At 36.9% G+C, this 18922-nt stretch overlaps 1 long non-coding RNA gene across 2 annotated transcripts; it reads left to right on the forward strand.

The window, feature by feature from the left end:
• The first annotated feature begins 11718 nt into the window (after positions 1 to 11718).
• LOC123239557 lies at positions 11719 to 18472 on the forward strand. 2 transcript variants are annotated; one of them, XR_006505734.1, is made up of 3 exons: positions 11719 to 11759; positions 16531 to 16607; positions 18297 to 18472. It is a non-coding gene; the product is annotated as an uncharacterized LOC123239557 (long non-coding RNA). The 2 variants fall into 2 exon arrangements; XR_006505733.1 differs by lacking the exon at positions 11719 to 11759 and adding an exon at positions 13219 to 13540.
• Positions 18473 to 18922: the final 450 nt, after the last annotated feature.

Here is an 18922-nt window from a genome sequence, read left to right on the forward strand (position 1 = left end):
GGAAATACACCAGAGTTCCAAATAGATGATACTGACACTTTCAAATTTCAGCCACTTTTAGTCAATATTTATGCAATTGACTTATTACTCATATGAACTGATCATAAATATTTTTAGAGTTGAAGAGGTTCTTAAAACCAATGTTTGCCATTAGTGTAAGAAACCTCCAGTTGCATCCTTTTCCATGGAATTAGCAAACTCACCGGAAACTTCTTTCCTTAGAAAATTGTCTGACTCCTAAAAATTATCCCTTTAAATACTTTTTGAGTATATATTTATACTCTTTGCATTTATAGATGAAGGGGGCATCTGGTTCACAGCACGAATGACAACATCAACAAGTAAATATCATCCAGGGTGAGCTTCCACTTCTGACCATACTTTTCTCTGTAGTGGAGATCTAGATAAGTTTTGAATACATTTTACAAAGTGGCACAATTCAGGAAAATATCTTATAGAAAGGATCTTTCTAAATAACTTCAAAAACATAGCTCTAAGCAACTAGTGTTTAAACTTTACTGGACACTGCTATACAGATACCATTTGCATATTTTATCCAAAATATTCTCTCTTGGTTTTTTTTTTCTTCTTACACACTTATTACATTGTTTGTTGATTTATGTATGACTAAATAGTAGAAGGCCTTGCCTACTATAAGTCACTCCAGGGAATCTAATTGATCTGCTTTGAGCTGTTTCTACAGTGTTTTGATTTCACTGAGGATATATGGAAACCATATATGTTATTGAATCTATTTTATTAGGCCAACTGTGACTTGGGAAGAAAATGTGTATGAGATGATAGAGGGTTAATTTTACTCCTTAACCAGTACTTAATTAGAGAATGGATTGACCAGAGAGGACACTTATAGATATGGATAGTGAAGGGAATTCAGTGTGATTGCATTAATAGAAGGAACTCTATCAGATCAAGAAAATTCCTCTATTGATGCAATTTGGGCAGTTTCTCATCATATTCTAATGATGGCTATCTATCATGTAGATGGCTTCAGGGACCAATACAGCATTTAAGTAGCAATATGTATTAGATTTAGAAATTTCTTTTTTCTTATTTATCAAGATGTTGACTCTCATTACCCCAATATTTTTGATTGAGTTATTCTACTTCTCTGAATTCCATTTTCCCAGGAATACAATAAGAGCATGAGATTAGATAGCCTCTTTCTTTCTGACCCTCTTTTCTAAAACCCCTTGCATATTATACCTATTATGAATCTCTCAAAATCTGAAGTTCTTCTCACTGTAACAGAGGGGAACTTCACAGCAGAAAAACAAACCTTTATCCTAGTTGTCATGTTTTTGTTTTGTAAGCTGTATTTCTTGGATTCACCCCAAATGTGTTAATGTCTTTGAATTTCTAAAAATCTCTGTTAGGGTTGTCTACACCCATAAAAACTCCTACTTTAATTTTTCACATCCAGTGGCAATCTAGACATGTGAAATATACTTTTAATGTGTAAATAATTTTTGGAGAGATAAGTATCAAGTCTTCTACAATAAAGTGGATTTCTCTTTTAGGATTCTTACAATGATTTTTAGAAAAGATTTTTTCCCCCAAATTGCCAATTTGTTATTTTACAAAGAAGATATGTAATTAATGTTTTTATTCTTTCCATTTAAGTGAAGCTGAAGGAAAGGGAGACAAAGACTCATCAGATAGCAGTGGTAAGTTTCTTCAGATTCAGAATGACATGCTTTGAAGAACTCTTGTTATAGATCTATATAATACCTAATCCTAAATAATCTCCAATTTAAGAATATTCAACAAAAACTATTAATGCAATAGAACATCCAAAGTCCACCTTATTCTCTTAATACTACAACCCTTCCTTCCACTTGACATAAGAGTTTTTTCCTTCTCAAACCATTCCAATACATCCCTCAAAACACAGTCCCAATATCCCATTGAGCCACATTACCAACAACCAAGTTTCTATTTCCCTTCTTTCCTTTTCACAGGACTTGGTGTCCAAGGTTACACTGAAAAACTCCTCAACAGCAACATTATAGACTGAATTGATTTTTCTGGATTGCTCAGAGAACTGTCATTTCTATCATTTTTTAAACAAGTAGAATGTTAGCTGTTGGATGGAAACAGTTGTTTCTTTATTCGTCTTTCCATAATTCACTCTCCCAGCAGAGAAGTTTTACACATATTTCTGACAATGATTTGAGTTCAATCAAGAAAATATACCAGAGTTGCAAACAGATGATATTGACACTTTCAAATTTCAGCCATTTTAGTCAATATTTTATGCAATTGACTTATTACTCATATGAGCTGATCATAAATATTTTTAGAGTTGAAGAGGTTCTTAAAACCAATGTTTGCCATTAGTGTAAGAAACCTCCAGCTGCATCCTTTTCTACGGAATCAGCAACTCAGCAGAAACATCTTTCCTTAGAAAATTGTCTGGATCCTAAAAATTATCCCTTTAAATACTTTTGAGTACACATTTATAATCTTTGCATTTATAGATGAAGGGGGCATCTGGTTCACAGCACGAGTGACAACATCAACAAATAATTATTATCCAGGGTAAGCTTCTATGTCTGCACAAAACTTTCTTAGAATTAACTCTGCAGCAAGGACCTAGACAAGTTCTGAATACATCCATTTTACAAAGTGGCACAATTCAGGAAAATATCTCATAGAAAGAATATTTCTAAATAACCTCAAAAACATGGCTTTAAGCAACTAATGTTTAAACCTTACTGGGCACTGCTACACAGTTACCATTGGCATATTTTATCTAAAACATTCTCATGCTTTTTTTAAAGGACTTACTACAGTTTTCAAGTAGGCCACGGCTACTATCAGCCACTCTAGAGAAACTAATTGTTCTGCTTTGAGTTGTTTCTAGTGTTTTGATTTCATTGAGAATGTTCGAAAACTATATGTTACTGAATTCAATGTATTAGGTCAGTTGTGACTTGTGAAGAAAAGTGTATGATATGATGGGAGGTTAATTTTATTCCTCAAGCAGTACCTAATTACAGATTAGAATGACAAGAGAGAACACATATAGAAATGGATAATGAAGGGAATTTTTCAGTGTGATTGCATTGATAATAAGGAATTGTTCCTGAAAAGGAAATATGATTTGGGCAGTTTCTTATCAAATTCTAATGATGGCTATCTAACATCTAGAGAGTTGCAGTGACTGATTCAGAATTCTAGGGGCAACTATATACATATTCTATTCAGAAATGCCTTTGTTCTTATTTACCAATATGTTGACTCTTATTATCCCCTCTGTATTGAGTTATTTTACTTCTCTGAATTCCATTTCCCCTGGAGTTTAACGAGAGAGAAAATCAGACTAAATGACCTCTTTCTTTCTGACCTCTTTTCTAAAACCCCTAGCATATTATGCCCATTGTGTATCTCTCAAAATCCAAAGCTCTGCCCACTATTCACAGCAGAAAAACAAGTCTTTGTGTTTGTTCCCATGTTTTTGTTCTGTAAGTTGTATTTCTTGGATTCATCCTAAATTTCTCAACTTCTTTGGATTTCTAAAAATCCCAGTTAGTGGTCTCCATACTAATAGAAACTCCTACTTAGAGTTTTCAGATGTCAAGAACACCCCTAGAGGCAGAGTAGTAATGTGAAATATACTTTGTGTAAATATTTCTTGGAGAGACAAGTACCAACTCACCTACAATAAAGGGGATTCCTCTTCTACCATCCTTGAATGGGTTTTATTTTTTTAAATTTTATTCATTTAATTAATTTAGAATATTCTTCCATGGTTACATGACTCATGTTCTTTCCCTTCCGCCCTCCCCTTCCCATAGTCAATGGGTTTTACATGTGTCATTGATCAAGACCTATTTCCATATTATTAATACTTGCAATTGTGTGATCATTTAGACTCTAAGTCTAAAGTCAGTGATTCCCAAAGTGAGCACCACCGCCCCCTGGTGGGTGCTGCAGCAGTCCAGGGGAGCGGAGATGGCCACACTTTTTTTGTATTACATTCTATTCCAAGTTCAATAAATAGTTTCATAATTTCCAGGGGGTACTAAGTAATATTTTTTTCTGGAAAGGGGGCAGCAGGCAAAAAAGTTTGGGAACCACTGGTTTAGAGTCTACATCCCCAGTCATATCCCTTAGAATGGGTTTTGGAAAAGTCATTTCCATAAATTGCCAATTTGCCATTTTATAAAATGGGCATGAACATTTAATATTTTTATTCTGCCTATTTAAGAAAAGCTGAAGGAAAGGACACCGAAGTTTCAACACAAAGTGCTGGTGAGTTTCTACAATTTCATAACAACATGCTTTGAGGATGGATATTCCTAAGCCTACTTAGTCTCAAATTAAGAATATTCAAGGAAAAAAATCAACATAATAGAGCATCCAGAGTCTACTCTGTTTTCATAACACTTATAACCCTTCCTTCCAGTTGATTTGTTGCTACTCAGTCCATTCATACACAAATTAGCAAGGCAACTGTTCCTAGGCTTATAAGACTTGGAACCAAAGAACCCAAATACTTGTGGATAAGCAACAATCTGAACAAATGATGCACTTCCTGCTGTCATTTTTTTTAGGTTACTTACAACTCTAAGAACCTATTTGGCTATTTGAGTTTTTGTTGATGAGTGGTTTGATTCTTCCAATTCAAGTTTATTGGTATTAAATTGTCCCTGGAGAGGGCAAATGTTGCCTTGAATACTATTCAAAGCTGGGTTTAGCTCCCCTCTCTGCTTATTTGTATAGGTGAGGAAAATAAATAACCAAGAGAATAATTTATTAGGTAATTACCCAGCTAAGCTGTTTTCAACTATTTCCTCCCAAGGTCCAGTCCTCATTTTTGAGGAAGGAGTAAGTCCTGCTTAATCTCCTTGAAGCTTCAATTTTTTCTCCAGCAAATAAATAGTCCTTGTGTATTTCCTTAAAGGCATTTACACACACTAGGATCTAATTTGTTTATATACCAAAGGATTAAACTGAAACTCTTCCTGCCCTATAATTCTTATGTGGCTTCTTGTTGTGGGTAGGTAACAGTTTGAGTCCATAAAATGTAATTCTCAGGGACTATCAGTAGTAGCAATTCTTATTTCCAAAGAATCCAATCTGGCATTCCAAGAAACTTAGAATGATTTATCAGTGCCTTTCTTCCCTATGTTTGCTGAGTTACCCTTTAAGACACAAAAGGAAGTTCTTGCTCTATAAGTAGATCATTCAGATTCCCAATAGTTCCCAAACTAGCCCTCAAAGCTGTTCATCTCTGAAAATCATTCTGGAAAAGTGTTGGGAACAAGAAGAGAGTATAGAAATCAACAATGTACCACCTAGCCACATTAATGAATTGTTGAGTTCTACCTGAAGTCTAGTAGGTGGTTTATTGGAGTGGCATCAAGTTTTGTGACTGGACCCTGGTTAAACAATATCAAAACAAAACAAAACAGAGTAGAACCTTCTATTTAAGAGCAGAACAACTAGGGCAGTGAAAGAAGGATTCTGGGAGGTCTGAGGTCTATTGTTAATACTGGAATTATTCTATCTAGGTTCAGTCCTTTGACTCTGATTCAATTCCTTCCCTATGAATTGATTTCAGTGTACTGAATCTAGCTAGTAAGCTGGGGTATGGGGAAGGTGAGGAGAGGGTGATAAATGGACCAGAATTAGTCTAGTTATCAAAGATGTCAATATACTGAGACTTCAGTTCTCTTGGCTCCCAATAAAGATATATTACTTATCCATCTCAGTGTTTGGTCCATGACAGAAGTCAGCTCCAAGAAGCTGCTGTCTTTTGCAGATACCATTAGGACATTTTTAGTGTTTCACACTTGAAATTATTCTTATTCCTAGACTCTATAAATTATGGTGGGAAAAATAACAGGAGGAAAAAATTTTCTTTCTTCAGGTAAGTTCTTGCTGAATAAAACAATTTTCTCCCTACTGAGTTTTGATAGTTTGGATACCTGTAAAACCATACCATTTCCCCTCTTGAGCATAAAGCACTCTTAGTCATAGGACGATTCTTGTATGTTTTCTTTTTTTTTTATGTTGCAGCTCTCTCTCCCTCAAGTTGTTTCCCTCCCTCTCTCTCTTTCCTTCTAAGTCTCTGTCTCTTTTTTTCCTCACCCTTCCTTCTTCCTCTGCACCCCCAAACACACATTCACATAAAACCATTTATAATGTGTAGACTTCCCTATATTCCTTTTTTAACTCTAGTTAGTAGATTAGATCTATCGTTTATATCTACTTTTACTTTTTTTTACATAAATTCAAGAGTGCATACTAAAATAATAAATTCTTTTAATTCACCTTGAATTTCAGATGTTTCCAGTGGATCTCTAAAAAAAAGGGGAAAAGCACTAGAAGAGAAGTTGGTGGTATCAGTTGCCAAAAGGTATTTTCATATTTATTTGTGGAATGTTAACATTACTTTTGCATTTTGAGGTTTTCAATGACTTCATAGCCATTGAACAATCACATGGATTTGTTTGGAAAATAAACATTTCCTACTTATGGAATACATACATGCATTCCTCTCAGATCTGTGAAGAAATACGTCTACAGAGGTGTTTTAGATTTTTGAAGTTGATGTCAGATTTAAAAGAAATAGAAGTAAACTAAATGATTGAACTATTATCAACATTTCAAGTAACCAAAACAATTCCAAGGAACTCATGATGAAAAATGTTATTCACTACCATAGAAGGAACTGAGGGAGGTTGAATGCAGATCAAAGCATACCATTTTCCACTTCATTTCCATCATGAGTTTTTTCTTCTTGTGGGATATTTGCCTACTTTCACACCATGATAAATATGGAAATAACTTAGAACATGTATAACTTATATAAGATTACTTGTCATCTTGGGGAAGAGAGGAGTAAAGAAGGGGCCAAGGGAGAGAGAAGTTGGATTACAAAATGTGAGAAAATAAGTATCAAAATTTGTTTCTATATGTATGGGAAAACTACAAATATATCTAGCAGGACCAGTATATCTATATCTATATCTATATACATATATAGCTATATATATATATAGATCTCAGAAAATAGTATACATGGAGGAGGGATTGTCTGCCCAGGCCTAGGTTGGCTATAGTTGGTGAGGGAGAAACACACACACTCCTCTCAAAATTGCTGTTGATATGCCTCTACTCTCTGACAGGCTTAATTGACTACGCCTGTCAGTTGTTCCCTTCTAACAGTTTGCCCAGGCAGGGAACCCGAGAGGAGGGGTGGATGGTTAACCTCTCTAGGTCCCAAACTGAGGTTGGATTAGATGTTGATAAGGGCTATTGAATGGCTATTGGAAATGTTATCTGACTGCATATTGATCTCCCCTTCCCAAGAGTTTTGGTATAATAACCACTCAAAAAAGATACTTGTTGGTAAAACACTACTATATTGAATCTATTGATGGGGTAAGGAAAACAAAGTAACAAGATTGAGGATCTAGTGGAAGGAGGAAAAAGGGGTTTTATGGGTTCAATATATTAAAAGGTGGTCGCCAGGGGAAATTTCCCCAATTCAGGAATAATCTCAAGTAAAAATTGACTTTTATGGGAGTTTATTTATTTACAATTAGGAAGGTTGAAGGTAGGGAGATTGAGAGAGAGAAACTCTGGCCTGGACCAGGTAAGAATTTAGAGACCCAGCAGAGGGGCACAGAGGTTAATTAAACAAGGCTTCTAGCCACAAGGCCTCCTCCAACAAGAGAGGCCTCCTTAAGGCTAGAGCCTCCAGAAACACGAAGGGAAGAGAGAGTGTCAGCCTAACTTACCCACGTGACAATTCAAAGGGAAGCAGTCAGAGGTCCCACCAGTCTCAACATTCCAACACTCCTCCATGAACCAGAAGAGGTCCTCACTCGATGCTGTCTTCCACCCAATCCCCCCAGCTGACTGAGGATCCTCTCCTTTTAAAGGGATCACTTATGTATCACTTCCTGCTCCTCCCTCCTAATTCACATGTCCAATCACAATAGACGCTTTCTCATAGAAAGTGTAGGGGGCGTTGCCTCAATTTTGATTGGTTACTCACTCGAGCACATGTGGGTGGGTTAGGACCTCCCAGAATTGGAAGGTGCTCTCACCTTTGTGCAGACTTAATTTAATTATCACAATAGGAACCCTATTGCTAATTGATTGGCTATTAATCTAATTGTTGATCAAGTCTGGAGATTGCTAGGCTTGTAGAAACTGGAGGTTCTTCACCCTCTCACTAACTCTGACCTGACTTGGCCACTGCCAAGCCAGAGATTAGGGAAGGCTATTGATGTTGTTGATAGATCAGTAAACTCTCTCAGCTCTAATATCAATGGTGTTGATTGATCACTAGCTCCCTCAGTAGGATAACAGGTCACAGGTTTCAGGCCTACCCTTCACCCTTCACCTCCCAGCTTCCCAAGTCCCTGCTCCAAAAGGAGCCCACTTGACTTGTCTCTTGTGGGTATTTATGGGGCTGGGACCAACTACTTTTTGCTCCTGGCTCATGACACCTGGGAACATTCCAAGCTTCTCAACTGCTGGTCCTGTCATTCAAAGTGGCATCCATCTTGTCCCAGATAATGATTTTAACACAATACAATACAAATTCCAAATATTGAATGACCACAACACAAATTCAAATAAAGATAAACCCACACATGCACCCACACACAATACTGAAAAAAAAAACCTATCCTGTTTCTTATACCTTTCCCAAAATTTCACAGGGAAACATGTTCTCACCATAGCGTCATCCTGACGTGTTCTTTGTTCATTGAAAATCTTAAAAGTTATGAAAATCTGTGCAATGTTTGTTATTCAGTATCATTCTGCATCAGAATAGAAGTTATTTTTTTCCTTATTTCTTTCTCTGAACCAGGAATGAATCAAGAGCAAATGTTGCAGAACTCACAACATCAAGAAGATTTTTGTATTCTTTTTTGTATATGTTTTACAAAATCTAAAAAGTAAAAAAAAAAATTGTCATCATGAATTTAACATGAAAATTTTATCTTGTGCATTTCATCCTCCAATTAGTCAGTCAATAAACACTTATTAAAGGCCAACTAAGTGCCAAGCACCATGCTAAGTAATTGCTGGTCATGTAAAGAAAAACAAAAAATAATCCCTGTCCTCAAGAAGCTCACAATATTAACCTGAACCCAACACACAATGATGAATGAAGAGACTTTATACAGGAAAAATGAGAACTACTTCACTGAGGGGAGGTACTAGATTTAAGGGCCACAAGGGAACGGGTTTCCTGAAGAAGAAGGTGTGCTTTTAGCTAGGGCTTGAAGGAAGCTAGGGAAGTCAGGTAGGAAGGAGAGGTGAGGAGAGAGAGAGCATTACAAGAATGGGTAGAGACAATCAAAAATATCCCAACCAAGAAGATGGATTGTCTTGTTCAAGGATATTGCAATTGCTGAGGCAAGAGGAAATGAAGGCCTTCATCATGGTGGGTCGGACAATATCTCAGAGGGGAAGAAGAGGCCATGGTATAGAGACATTGCAAAAATAGAGTTGACAAGACAACAACAGATTAGATTTTGGGGTAGGAGGTAGTGAGAATTTGAGGATGGCACTGAGGTTATGAGCAGAGGAGAGACTAGGAAGATGGTGGCACTCAGGACAGTAGTAGAGAAGTTTAGAGGGTGGAAGTGTTCATTTTTATACATGTTGAGTTGTAGATGTTTACAGGACATCAGATGCAAGACTCGAGGTCAGCAAAGAATTAGAATTAGATATATATGACTTGAGAATCACCAGTGTAATTGAATTGAATCCATGGAAACTGATTAGATCACTAAACTTATAACAGAAGAGGGCCCAGAGGGACACAAAAAATTATTGAGTATAACCTAGATATGATTGATGGTGCAGCAGAAAGAGTGGTCAGATTGGAACAGAACCAGGAAGGAATCAAGAGTCCTCAGTAAAACTAGAACGGAATATAGAAAAGGTTGTTAAAGGCTGCAGAGGGGATAAGAATGATGAAGTCTGAGAAAAAAGCCAATGGATTTGGTCATGAAGAGATGCCTAAGAAGCTTAGAGAAAACAGTTTCGGTTAAATGACGAGATCAGAAGCCAGACTATAGAGACATAAGAAAAAATAGTGAAAAAAGAGGAAATGAAAGTAGCTGTAGCCTGTTCAAGGAGTTTAGACACAAAAAGCACACTAGATAATGGACTAAAGTTAACAAAGAGGAATAGATTTGAGTTTTTTTGAGGATGGGGCACGGTGGTAGGCAACAAATCAGCCAGTAGAATGGGAGATTTTGCAGGTGAGGAGAGAAGAGATACTAAAGAGACCAATCTACTAAGACTACCTGTGGCCTGGGGAGGACTTGGGCAGGTAGAGGGGTCTGCCTTGGAAATCTTTGCTCACATTTTTATGGGAGATGTGAGTGGCAAAAGAGGAGACAAAGTGGCAGAAGAGTGATATGAGATGAAGAGGAAAGAGGAGGACCAAGTATGCAGAGATCTCAATACAGTGGGAGGACTCTAATTCCTGTGATATTTAAGTCAGGAGCAGCTTCTACAAAATTGTCGAGTAGCCAAAGCCTTGTTCTGACCAGTTTCGCCTGTCTTTGAACCCCTCAAACTCAAGGGGATTACTGCCTGAGTAGAAAAGGCCACTCCCTTTCCCCACCTAGGCCCCTCCTACCCCACATGCTTGTGACATCTAAGAGAAGACTTTCCTGGGTACACAACTCCTAGACTGATTCCAAAAAATAATTTCAGGAAAGGTTTATTTGTTTGTTTTTCATTCTATGCAGGATTAGGGGGAAAAAACAACTTCTAATGTCAGATTGGAACCTTACCTTTGGAAAATACTCCAAGGGAAAATTTAAGGATATACATTTATCTTCTGTGATGTGTGACTACGAATAATATAGAGGGGAAGGAAGGGGAGAGCAAAGCAGGTTTTCTTTCCAGGGGAAAGGTGCAATGTTATCTTTACAGCTTTGCTAAGTATGGTTAAGAGTAAATCAGTCCCCACATTTAGCCACTTCATTAGTCTTTCAACTGAGAATTTAATTTCCTGAACAGTAAATATCATTTATTAAAACCTCTACGCATGTAATGGGCATCACCTAGGCTCAATCAACATTAGTTAATTAATGGTGACCCACCCAGTTAAACTTCTTGGTCTTCTAGGGAGGAGAAGGGTGAGGGGCTAACGTTCTGAGGTAGATTTTTTTTCTCCCAATTTCTCTACAGGATGTCCCTTCATGCTCTATTTCCTACAAGTTTTAGCTAAGTGAGGAAATAAATTTTTGTTTTAACTAGAAGACAAAACAAGGGCTCTTCATACTTTGAAGATTAACATTTTAACTAGAAAATTATTTTTAAAAACTTAAGTTTGGGACACCGGGCACGCGCTCAGGGAGAGAGGGGAGCCCCGGAGACCGGGACGAAGCCCGAGGGGGCGGAGCGGGTTTGGACTGGGACGCCGCTCTCACTCTCCTCTGGTCGCGCGCAAGTCAGCGGCGAACCCTCACCGGAGGGTACGTAGTCTTTGTCTTCCTTGGATGACGAGAAATCCTCTGAGTCGTAACCATCCGTGGTGTCGCGACCCGGAGCCTGCCTGCAGGACCTAAGGCGCCACCACCGAGAGGCCGAATCCCAAGGGAGGAACCATAGAGAGAAGGGGGAAGCGCGTAGCTAGAGAGGCTTGGTGAACTATGTGCGTGCGCAGCACGAGCTGGAGTCGTTCCGATCGCATCATTTCCGGAGCGGAAGCGGATAGTCTGAGCGGTGCTGGAGGGACTATATTTGTGAGTTCTAGTGTAGTGTTTACCCTGCAATTTGTCGCCCTGTGTGGGTAAGGAAGGGGAAAAAATGTCAGGAGAGCACAGGTTTATGTATCGGTGGGCAACGTGCGTCATCTCCTTGGGCTTGATTGATCTAGTATGGTGCCTTCTTCAGGAGAATTATGGAGCATGCCACAGCCTGCCATCTACACATAACCCGAGTTAACTACTTAAAAAGCTGGAGGTGAAATTGGGCAAATAATAGGGGCTGAGATGGACCTGTGATTTCATTAGATGTAGAGGCCCCCCCCCCCATAGAATGCACCTCCAATTCATCCTGAATTGGTTCGGACATGGTAATTTTCTGCTGACTTTTCTGTGGTTTATAATCTCACCTAGGGCACTGAGAAGCAATTTGACCAGGCACTGTGGGAATACAAAGTAAGGTTAAAAAAGGAAATAGTCCCTGCCCTGACAGTTTCCTGTGAAACAGTGTGTAAACAATATACAAACTAGATAGAGACTTACGTTGTGTGTAATCTCTGAGGGAAGGTAGTAAGATTAAGAAAGACCAGAAAAAAATTTTTTTTTAAAGAATAAATTTAAATAAAATAAAGACCCGGAATGGATTAAGGAGCCATAGGTGGGACTTCCACCTAGATTTTCCTTGCTCCAAAGCAAACTCTATCCATATCATGTTAACTGATCACATAATATATAATTGAAATTTGGAATAAAAAGAAGTCCAGACCCATGATTTAAAACTGCCCATAATCACAAAGCAAGCTTGTATCAAATGTAGGCCTTGGAGCCAGGGCTTCTTTGACTTGAAGGCAGAACCTTTACACCTGTTCCTCCTGGAACACTCACAAGAGTAAGCTCAAACCCCATCCAATTTAGACCTTTTCCTATCCTCTAGCCCAGTGATGATAAACCTTTTGGAGATGGAGTGCTGTGCCCACCCATGGCCAGAGACAAGTGCCATGCCCCTCCCCCACAGAGTGCCAGATGCACCCTGTTCCCCCCAACCTACATAGGGGAGGGAAAAAGTCCTCCCATTGGGCTGTTGGGTAGAGGTGAAGTAAGGAATGTCCTCCACCTGGGTGGAGAGGAGGAGGAGGGGAGTGGTCCCAGCCCTCCACTTCCCTGGAGCTCGGCTGCCCTAGAGGAGCCCACCTTCTTTCCCCGCCCACTTTCTTTCGCCAGTGCACTCCCATTGAAAAAATGTCATCAGGCTGGTTGGAGAGGGGGAAGGAAGCAGCTCTGCCCTAGTCTCTCTGCCTTTCTACTAAGAAACTGGGGGAGAGGGAGGACAGCCCCGTGTCCTCAGAAAGCACTTATCGCCATCTTTGGCATCCATGCCATCACTGCTCTAGCCTCCCCCTACCTCTTCCCTCTGAGATATCTGTCCAGTTACATTGTATCTATCTTATATGTACATTCTTATTTGTACATTCTATCATTAGAATGTGAGCTCCTTGAGATTACCGAGTGTTTTTGCTTCTCTATCTCTTCGTGCTTGTTAACTGTCAGTATCCTTTGTTTTTAAAATGTTTTGATAATAACATAATAAATGTTTGCTATATGGGCAAAAAACAAACAAAAAAACCCCTTAAGTTTGTAAATTAGTCTAGCTGGCTTATAGAACATTTTAACACCCTTTTATTCTTATGCCTATATATCTCCCCTGTGAAATACTGGGAATCAAATTTCCTGGGAAGATTTAGGGGCATCCTGCTTTCTGACATCTTGTTAATAGCTCACCCAATACTTGAAATCAAGATCATTTATTTCCAGCTGCAAAGGTAAGCTTTCTTCTTTAGGGTATATTTGCATAAGCATATATACTATATACGTATTTGTATGTGTAAGTGTACATGTATACATATGTGTGTATACATATACATGCATACGTATAGGATTAGCAATTAAACAGGTAAAAGGAAGGAAAATTTTCTGTATCTCCCTCTCTCTCACCATGGAAGCAAGCAAGAGAGTAGGGATATAGACACATTCTTTGGGTGAATAATGATAAATTTATTCAGAAGTAAACTGGTAATCTGCATGGAAATTTTATATCACTGAGGAAAATATTGGTAAGCAACTAAATTTTTTAACATCATTTATGGACTAAATTTTTAAAAAATATAATTTACATTTAAGCAGAGGGTGAGATATGAATAGAAAGCAAAAAAAAAAAAGGAAGATATGGAAAACTGAAGCAGAAAAAGAAGCAGTTTAGCAGAAGAAATAGTGAAGGAAATAAGACAGGTGAGGCTTCAGGGCTACCTGAGGAATCATTTCAAAATTAAAGGAGAAAGTTATATTAATAGTTACATTATCTATCTCTTGTTTGTTCACAAATTCTTCCCTTATCCATAGATCTCAGAGGTAAACTATTCCATGTATCTTTAATTTTCTTATGACGTCATCTTTAGATCTAACTCAGATACCCATGTTGACCTGATCTTGGTATAGGATTTGAGATGTTGATCTATTCCCATACTATTTTCCAATTTTCCCAACAGTTTTTATTAAATAATGAGTTCTTGTTCCCAGAGGTTGAATCTTTGGATTTATTGAATACTAAATTACTAGTGTCATTATACAATAGATTCTGTGTAGCTAATCTATTCCACTGATCCAAAACTCTGTTTCTTAGTATCAGATTGTTTTGATGTTTTGATTACTGCTTTGTAATACACTTGGAGATCTGGTGCTGCTTAATCACCTTACTTCCCTTTTTTTTAAAATTGATTCCCTTTATCTTCTTGAACTTTTGTTATTCCAGAGGAATTTCATTCTTCTTCTAGCTCTATAAAATAATCTTTGGGAGTTTGATTGGTATGGCACAGAGTAAATAGATTGGGGTAAAAGTGTCATTTTTATTATATAGGCTCAGGCAACCCATGAGCAATTGCTATTTTCCTAATTATTTAGATCTTTTTGTGTGAAAAGTCTTTTGTAACTGTGATTGTAGTTTCTGGATTTGTCTTGACAGGTAGACTCCCAAATATTTTCTGTTCTTTACCATTAATTTAAATGATTTTTTTTCTATCTCTTGCTGTGGGGCTTTGTTGGTAATATATAGAAATGCTGATGATTTATGTGGGCTTGTTTTATACCCTGCCATTTTGCTAGAGTTGTGAATTATTTCAACTATTTTTTTTATTCTCTAAGTGTCTCTAAGTATACTATAATATCACCTGTGAAATGAAATGGTTTTTTTCACTGCCTATTCTAATTCCTTCAGTTTTCTTTTCTTCTCTTATTGCTATTAACTAAAATTTCTAGTAAAATATTGAATAACAGTAGTGATAATAGGCATTCATGCTTTACTCCTAATCTTACTAAAAAGGCTTCTAGGTTATCCCCCTACAAATAATACTTTTACTGATGGTTTTAGGTAGATACTACTTTTCATTTAAAGCAGTGGTTCCCAAACTTTTTTGGCCTACCACCCCCTTTCCAGAAAAAAATATTACTTAGCCCCCTGGAAATTAATTTTTTAAATTTTAATAGCAATTAATAGGAAAGATAAATGCACCTGTGGCCATCACCACTCCCCTGGATCACTGCAGCAACCACCAAGGGGTGGTAGTGCCCACTTTGGGAATCACTGATTTAAAGGAAAGCTCCATTTTGTTTATGCTCTCTAGTGTCTTAATAGGAATGGGTCTTGTATTTTAGCAAAAGCTTTTTCTGCATCTATTGAGATATTCATATGATTTCTGTTGGTTTGGGTACTGATATAGTCATTTGTCCTGATAATTTCCTAATAATTAGCCAGCCTTGAATTCCTGGTATAAATCTCATGGTCACAGTGAATGATCTTTGTGATATATCACTATAATCTCCATGCTAGTATTTAATTTAAACATTTTTATCAGTATTCATTAGGAGAATTTGTCTCTAGTTTTCTCTAATTTTGTTCTTCCTGTTTTTGCTCCATATTTGTGTCATGAAGGGGATTTTATAGGACTCCTTTTTTGCCTGTTTTTTCAAATAGTTTATATAATATTGGGATTATTTGTTCTTAAAATATTTGGTAGAATTCACTTTTGAATACATCTATCTGGCTCTGGGGATTTTTTTCTTGGGGAATTCATTGACAGCTTGTTCAATTTCTTTTTTCCAGGATGGGATTGTTTAAGTATTTTCATTCTTCCTCTGGTAATCTGGGCAGGTTATATTTTGTAAATATCCATATTTAGCTATATTTTACAGAACATTATAGAGATCTTTTTAAATCTCCTTGTTTGCATGAGAGTCATAACAGCAAGTGAAATCTTATCCCCTTCTCCATTATAACTACTCCTTGATTAGAGAGAATAATGAACAAAGTGGAGATTATATCGGAATTGCTTATCTTACAGATCTATTTTATTGTGAATTGTGAACTTATATATGTAGTGCAATTATACTTGGTAACTATATGCATATATAGATGTCAAGACAAAAATATCTAGTTATGTCTACATATAGTCTGGATATTTATAGCAACTAGCCAATATATCAAGTTTTGAATAAGCTATAATAAATATATTCTCTCTTTATGGGAAATTCCATTATTTATTGACATCTATAGATAGATTTTATACCAGGATGTGCCTAGCTTCCAGTAGAATGTACGGATAAGATTTTAAGGCCTGGTAGCTTTATTGTTGCAATGCTATGTAAGAAAAAATAGTTTAGCCCTCTGAGATCAAAATCATCAAGATTCTTCCGAGTCTGATTTTCTAGGTATGATCATCAAGAATCACTCCAAAATCAGTGATTCCACCATTCCTTTCAGATGATATCTGTGAACTGACAGTAGTGGAGTCCTGTCTCAAGGGAAAAGCTGGGAGAGTTATTTTGGCATGGGCTAAGGTAGGACTCTCTTGATTTCCATGATACAACATTTTTTCTGTAATGAAAAATATTCTCTACTAGCTCATTCTGAGTTTAGTTTATTGAACTTTTGCTTGGAATTGACATAAGGCTAAGAGACCACTTCTCCCTTACTAAAGCCATTCCACTCTTTTTTTCATTTTATAGCAACTTTCTATAATCAGGGCAAGTGGTCAATAAAAGGAATTACTACAATATTAAATCTTTAATAGACTAAGGTTGAAACACATTTAAAGCCACTAGTCCCTGATGACAAACCTATGACATGCATGTCAACACTGAATCACGTAGTCATTTTCAATGACACATGGCTGCATGCAGCCTCATACGGAGAAGTATGTTATTTAAACTATAAATATCAAAAAATTATGCTTTTTTCCTTCAAAGTGACACATCACCTGAGCTATGCTCGGATTTTTGGTGAATTTTGACACACCAAGCTCAAAAGGTTGCCTATCACTGCACTAGTTTGTGAGATCTAAACTATTCACCATGAAATTATAGCTCTTTCCAGACCCTAGGTCCAACTAAGTGGATGAACATCTGGACTTGCTATTTGCAAGTTAATTACATATACATTTATAAAGAAACCCTTCAGATATCTCAGAATGTATAGGAATAATTAGGCAATGAAATGACAAAATGTAAAACTAGGACACAATTCTACTATTTAGTCAGGTTAAATAAGAAACATTTTGTGTTGTATGTTAAAATAATTTTTGTACAGTGAGAGTAGAATGATTTTTAGTCTTATCTTTTGTTCTCTCCAAGAGACATCTAATTCTTCTTAAGATCTGTTATTAGACTAAAATTTGTATATAGGATATATTCTTTAATGTAAGCAAATTACATGGGGGTTTGGAGAGGATCTAAGAGCAATAGTCCATGTGAGTATATTATCTAATTTATCGGAACATGGTTAGTAATTGAACATATTTTACAATGGATAACTTATTTGATACAATGTGGAATAAATTGTCTAGGCTTTTTACATATCCCATCCTAAATCTGTTTTTACATTATGAGGTAAGCAGCATGTGGCCATCAAGTCCTAGGATAGCTAGATTGAATAGTTGGGGGTAGGTACCCATTACCTTCATTTCTTTCCCATGTGCCATTGTTTTGTTTTGTTTTTTATTTGTAAGACCCTCTTTACCCAGAGAACTATAAAACTCTTTCCTTAGACCCTACAGTATTAATGCTGGGTCTATTTCAAACTACAGAGATAAGGGGAAAAGGAAAAGAATCTGTATGCTCCTAAATATTTTTAGTACCTCTCTTTGTGGTAGCAAAGAAACAGAAACCAAGGGGATATTCATCAATTGGGGAATGGCTAAAAAAGTATGGTACATGATTGTGATGGATTATTATAGCTCTGTAAGTAATGATGACCAGATTAATTTTTTAACTTGTAAAAAACTAAATGAGATAATTAAGAGTAAAATAAGTAGAATCAATAGAACATTATGTACACATTATGATTTAACATTTGGGAAAATGCTTGTACAAAAATATTTAAAGCCTCTGAGGTGGCAAAAAAATTGTAAAATGAGGGGGTGGCCATCGATTGGGAAATGGCTGAACAAGTTGTGGTATCAGAGGGTGAAGGAATATTATTGTGCTGAAAGGAATAATGAACTGGAGGAATTCTATGTGATTGATCTCCAGAATGATCTCCAGAAATTGATTCAGAGCAAAATGAGCAGAACCAGGGGAACATTGTACACAGAGACTGATACACTTGGGCACAGTTGAATGTGGACTTCTCAACTAGCAGCATTGAAATGATCCAGGACAATTCTGAGGGACTTATGAGAAAGAATACTACTCACCTCCAGAGAAAGAACTGTGGGAGTAGAAACACAGAAGAAAAATACCTCCTTGATCACATGGTTCGATGGGGACATGAATGGGGATGTAGACTCTAAATAATCACTCTATTGCAAATATGAATAATATGGAAATAGGTTTTGAACAATGGATACATGTATAACCCAGCTCCTGGAGGGGGGAAGGAAAAAGAAAGTGGATGGAAAGAACATGAATTATGTAACCATGGAAAAATATTCTAAATAAATTAATTAATTAAATTTTAATCAATAAATACATTTCAACTTCTTCAAAAAAAGATTTAATATTTGAAGAATAATTTGTGAATGTTCACCTCCAGAAAATGAAATAAGAGGTGGAAATGCTAATGTTATAATCTATATTGTTTTCCAGATGATACTTTCAATGATGTGATGAAGGTAGCGGACAGACTACATAGAAAAATTAAAATGAAAAAATACACC

This window comes from Gracilinanus agilis, chromosome 3 (assembly GCF_016433145.1).
Source record: "Gracilinanus agilis isolate LMUSP501 chromosome 3, AgileGrace, whole genome shotgun sequence".
NCBI classification, from domain to species: Eukaryota; Metazoa; Chordata; class Mammalia; order Didelphimorphia; family Didelphidae; genus Gracilinanus; species Gracilinanus agilis.